The following is a 6,181-nucleotide window of genomic DNA, read 5'->3' on the forward strand; positions in this document are numbered from 1 at the left end:
TATGCTCCAGGAGATCAGTGGAGAAATAACTCCAGAAAGAATGAAGGGATGGAGCCAAAGCAAAAATAATACCCAGTTGTGGATGTGACTCATGATAGAAGCAAAGTCTGGTGCTATAAGAAGCAATATTGCATAGGAACCTGGAATGTCAGGTCCATGAATCAAGGCAAATTGGAAGTGGTCACAACATTCTAGGAATCAGTGAACTAAAATGGACTGGAATGGGTGAATTTAACTCAGATGACCGTTATATCTATGACTGTCGGCACGAATCTTTTAGAAGAAAAGGAGTAGCCATCATGGTCAACAAAAGAGTCCAAATGCAGTACTTGGATGCAATCTCAAAAATGACAGAACGATTTCTGTTCATTTCCAAGGCAAAGCATTCAATGTGATGGTGATCCAAGCCTATGCCACAACCAGTAATGCTGAAGATGCATAGGAGACTGGAATGTAAAAGTAAAAAGTAAAGAAACACCTGAAGTAACAGGCAAATTTGGCCTTGGCATATGGAATGAAGCAGGGCAAAGGCTAATAGTTTTGCCAAGAGAACTCCCTGGTCATAGCAAACACCCTCTTCCAACAACACAAAAGAAGACTCTACACATGGACATCACCAGATGGTCAACACCAAAATCAGATTGATTATATTCTTTGCAGCCAAAGATGGAGAAGTTCTATACAGTCAAGAAAAACAAAACCAGGAGCTGACTGGCTCAGATCATGAACTCCTTATTACCAAATTCAGACTTAAATTGAAGAAAGTAGGGAAAACCACTAGACCATTCAAGTATGACTTAAATCATATTCCTTATGATTATACAGTGGAAGTGAGAAATAGGTTTAAGGGACTAGATCTGATAGATAGAGTGCCTGATGAACGATGGGCGGAGGTTTGTGACATTGTATAGGAGACAGGGATCAAGACCATCCCCATGGAAAAGAAATGCAAAAAATCAAAATGGCTCTCTGAGGAGGCCTTATACATAGCTGTGAAAAGAAGAGAAATGAAAAGCAAAGGAGAAAAGGAAAGATATTCCCATATGAATGTAGAGTCCCAAGAATAGCAAGAAAAGATAAGAAAGCCTTACTCAGAGATCAATGCAGAGAAATAGAGGCAAACAACAGAATGGGAAAGACTAGAGATCTCTTCAAGAAAATTAGAGATACCAAGGGAACATTTCAGGCAAAGATGGGCTCGATAAAGGACAGAAATGGTATGGACCTAACAGAAGCAGAAGATATTAAGAAGAGGTGGCAAGAATACACAGAAGAATTGTACAAGAATGATCTTCATGACCCAGATAACCACGATGATGTGATCACTCACCTAGAGCCAGACATCCTGGAATGTGAAGTCAAATGGGCCTTGGAAAGCATCACTATGAACAAAGCTAGTGGAGATGATGGAATTCCAGTTGAGCTATTTCAAAACCGGAAAGATGATGCTGTGAAAGTGATGCACTCAACATTCCAGCAAATATGGAAATCTCAGCAGTGGCTACAGGACTGGAAAAGGTCAGTTTTCATTCCAATCCCAAAGAAAAGCAATGCCAAAGAATGCTCAAACTACTGCACAATTGCACTCATCTCACATGCTAGTAAAGTAATGCTCAAAATTCTCCAAGCCAGGCTTCAGCAATATGTGAACCGTGAACTTCCAGAGGTTCAAGCTGGCTTTAGAAAAGGCAGAGGAACCAGTGATCAAGTTGCCAACATCTACTGGATCATCAGAAATTCAAGAGAGTTCCAGAAAAACATCTATTTCTGCTCTATTGACTATGCCAAAGCCTTTGACTGTGTGGATCACAATCAACTGTGGAAAATTCTGAATGAGATTGGAATACCAGACCACCTGACCTGCCTCTTGAGAAACATATATATATATGCAAGTCAGGAAAGCAACAGTTAGAACTGGACATGGAACAACAGACTGGTTCCAAAAAGGAAAAGGAGTACGTCAAGGCTGTGCACTGTCACCCTGCTTATTTAACTTCTATGCAGAGTACATCATGAGAAACGCTGGGCTGGAAGAAGCTCAAACTGAAATCAAGATTGCCAGAGAAATATCAATAACCTCAGATATGCAGATGACACCACCCTTATGGCAGAAAGCGAAGAGGAACTAAAAAGCCTCTTGATGAAAGTGAAAGAGGAGAGTAAAAATGTTGGCTTAAAGCCTCAACATTCTGAAAATGAAGATCATTGCATCTGATGCCATCACTTCATGGGAAATAGACGGGGAAACAGTGGAAATAGTGTCAGATTTTATTTTTGGGGGGCTCCAAAATCACTGTAGATGGTGACTGCAGCCATGAAATTAAAAGACACTTACTCCTTGGAAGGAAAGTTATGACCAACCTAGATAGCATATTAAAAAGCAGAGATATTACTTTGCCAACAAAGGTCCATCAAGGCTATGGTTTTTCCAGTGGTCATTTATGGATGTGAGTTGGACTGTGAAGAAAGCTGAGTGCCAAAGAATTGATACTTTTGAACTGTGGTGTTGGAGAAGACTCTTGAGAGTCCCTTAGACTGCAAGGAGATCCACCAGTCCATTCTAAAGGAGATCAGTCCTTGATGTTTATTGGAAGGACTGATACTAAGGCTGAAACTCCTATACTTTGGCCACCTCATGCGAAGAGTTGACTCATTGGAAAAGACCCTCATCCTGGGAGGGATTGGGGGCAGGAGGAGAAGGGGACGGCAGAGGATGAGATGGCTGGATGGCATCACTGACTCGATGGACATGAGTCTGAGTGAACTCTGGGAGATGGTGATGGACATGGCGGCCTGGGGTCACAAAGAGTCGGACACAGCTGAGCGACTGAACTGAACTGAGTCCTCTCCTGTTCTCCCCATTCTATTCCTCTTCTTATGTTTGAAAATCTAATGTTATTTTTCATCTCTCTTCTCCCTTCACTCACCTTAAGTCCTCTAGAAGTAATATCAAGAATGAAACTGAATTGGGGAAAATGCAAACAATCTCTAAATATAAAAACAATGTTTAAATTCATTAGCAAACTTAGATAAGTTAATTATGAGAAAACATCTTTAGATAATTTTTTAAAAGAAAATAAGATTATAATGCAGTTCAAAAGATTGCACTTGTGTCTCATTCTAATTTTCAAGGTCGAACAAAACTTCCTAGTAAGTATGGAAATATAGGTGACTCAGATTTCAAAGTTAGTAAGAAAATACTTATCACATTGAAAATATACCTCTATTTTACTCTTTTAAAAGCCATAATAAAGAAAGAAAGAAAGAAACCAGAAAACAAAACAAGATAAAACCCCAAAAGAAACCAAGAAAACTTTGAGAGGTGTTGAATATTTATTTTCCCTTGTTTGGGGCTGTAGGTACTCCTAGTTACTGCACATGTCCAAATTTATCCAAATGCACATAATAATTATGAATAATAATTGTAGGTTTTCATAATAATTATCCTTCAATAAAACTGTTTTTAAAGAATAAAAACACCTTTTATCAAATAGTTATAACTGTGTTAATAAAACTTCAGTCAACTAGAAGTTGTCTGCATTATTGTTGATATTTTTTGTAACACTAGATTTTGTTGTTTTCATTCAGGTGCCCAGTCGTGTCTCTTTTGTGACCCCAAAGATTCGGATTTTCCAGGCAAGAATATGGAGCTGGTTGCCATTTCCTTTCTCCAAGGGATCTTCCCGATGTAGGGAACAAACCCCTATCTCCTGACTGCATCTCCTGTAGGTGGATTCTTTATCTCTGAGCCAACAGATACTCTGGTTGCTTTTTTTCTTTTTTTAACAACTAATTCTCTAAATAATTTTTGGTGTCAAAGAATAAATAAAACAATGGTCACAGCCTTTATTGTGTTAATTAAGATTAAAATTTTAAAAGCTTAAACAGGAAAAGATCTCAAAGGTGACAGAGGTACTCAGGTGATCCTTGTCCATCCACAAACACACTGCTGCCCTGTCTCAAAAGTCACCACTGCTCACAAAGTTCTCAGTTCAGCTCAGGGGTTTAAAAAAAGGCAAGAAACCAGCATATCTCACAGTTCATTTACTCAGTTAACAGAAACTACCTAAGAAAAATAGGAAACTTTGGCAAGGCTTGCTCCATATTCAGTGGGCATAGAATTTACAAGTGATTACAGTTCAATAATTGACTTAGAGAAAAGTATGGCCTTTTAAAATCAGTTTCTGAACATTCTTAAAATGAAGAAAAAAGATACAGGTAACTGCAACAACAACAACAACAACAACAAGTCTCTGGATATGTCTTCTCAAAGCTCTGACAGATACCATTCTGATTTGGTCCATCTGACAAGGGTCCACTAGGACATGTAAGGTGACATATGTATGCACAGCAGCATGATTAAAAGCATCAGCTGGAAGAGTCTGAGACCCATCAGAACAGAATATGGCATGTGCTGGAGCAAGTTGTTCCTAGAGAACTTTCATTCTAGGGAAAAACCATGTAGTACTTGGATCCATGGAAGTTCAGGGTTCCCAAGGAAAACATGTTTCAGGAGAAGGAAGGGAACTTTGGGGATCTTAGAAGAGTTGCAGTTCCCCATTAGAGTTTCATTCATTGCTCTAACAACTCACAGAACTGTAGTGGTGTAAGGACAATGTCAGTCGTGTAAATGACAAAATGTCCTTGACCTTCCTTCATAAACACATTGCTGCTTTATTCCAAACACTGTAGGGGTGCTGAGAACAGAGTAAGGAATGAAACCTCAGGCATTAAAAATAAGCCATCTTGTGGAAGAAATTAACATGTTAGTATGATAAATTCTGTGATTGTCTCTACTTTGTGTGTTCAAATGCATGGAGGGAGAAATAACATTCTCCAGGAGAAACTGAAAAAAAAAAATGGGCTGTAGAAATAGACATTTGAAATTGGTCTTGAAGAATGTGTTTGAGTTTGTTAGATAGAGGAAGAAAACAAAATCTTCCCCAACTAATAACATCTGAAGAAAAAAATTGTTAGAAGTATTAGCCTACAGACATGACTGATGGTTGTTTCTAAGTTCAAATATTGGTTATTTGAGTTAGGAGAGGCATAGTCTCTCTTGATGGTGCTAGTCTTTAAAATATGATTGATCTATGCTTTCCCCCAGCTTGACATTTTTTGAAGCTTATGTGGTGAAATAATAAACATTTGCATAAAATGACTGGCAACTCATCTAAAGTAAATAATATATTGTCAGAAATTACGTGGGTTAACCACACAACTATTAAAACTCATGTAAATATTACTATTTTGCTACTCAAAGTTTACAATATATTGTTGAAGGAAAACCTATAAACTGGCATCTATTACATAATTCCATTTCTAAAACAAAAACCACTGAACATTAAACGTATATGCATAAAAATATTAGATAACCATGCACCATAGGATTATTTTGGAGTAGTGACATCATTTATTTACTTGGGCTCCAAAATCACTGCAGATGGTGACTGCAGCTCTTTGGAAGAAAAGCTATGACCAAACTAGATAGCATATTAAAAAAGTAGAGACATTACTTTGCCAAAAAACATTTGTCTAGTCAAAGCCATGTTTTTCACAGTAGTCAAGTATGGATGTGACAGTTGGACTATAAAGAAAGCTGAATGCCGAAGAATTGATGCGTTTGAACTGTGGTGTTGGAGAAGACTCTTGAGAGTCCCTTGGACTGCAAGGAGATCAAACCAGTCAGTCCTAAAGGAAATCAGTCCTGAATGTTCATTGGAAGGACTGATGCTGAAGCTGAAACTCCAATACTTTGGCCACTTGATGCAAACTGACTCAGAACTGACTCATTTGAAAAGACTGTGATGTTGGGAAAGATTGAAGGCGGGAAGAGAAGGGGATGACAGAGGATAAAGTGGTTGGATGGCATCACCGACTCAATGGACATGAGTTTGAGTAAACTCTGGGAGTTGGTAATGAACAGGGAAGCCTGCAGTCCATGGGGTCAGAAAGAGTCAGACACAACTGAGAAACTGAACTGGACTGAACTGAGTGACATCATGGGTGCACTTTGTCTTTTTTTGCTATATGAATTTCTTAATTATTTTACAATGAGCATAAATTGTTCACTAAATATATACATAAATATTAAGGGAAACACACAGTTTTTACATGCTAGCAAATAAGCACAGAGAAATGATAACTGAAGTAGGTCTTAAAGTAGAAGAGCAGGTCATTT

Source organism: Ovis aries, chromosome 26 (assembly GCF_016772045.2).
Source record: "Ovis aries strain OAR_USU_Benz2616 breed Rambouillet chromosome 26, ARS-UI_Ramb_v3.0, whole genome shotgun sequence".
In the NCBI taxonomy this organism is placed as follows: Eukaryota; Metazoa; Chordata; class Mammalia; order Artiodactyla; family Bovidae; genus Ovis; species Ovis aries.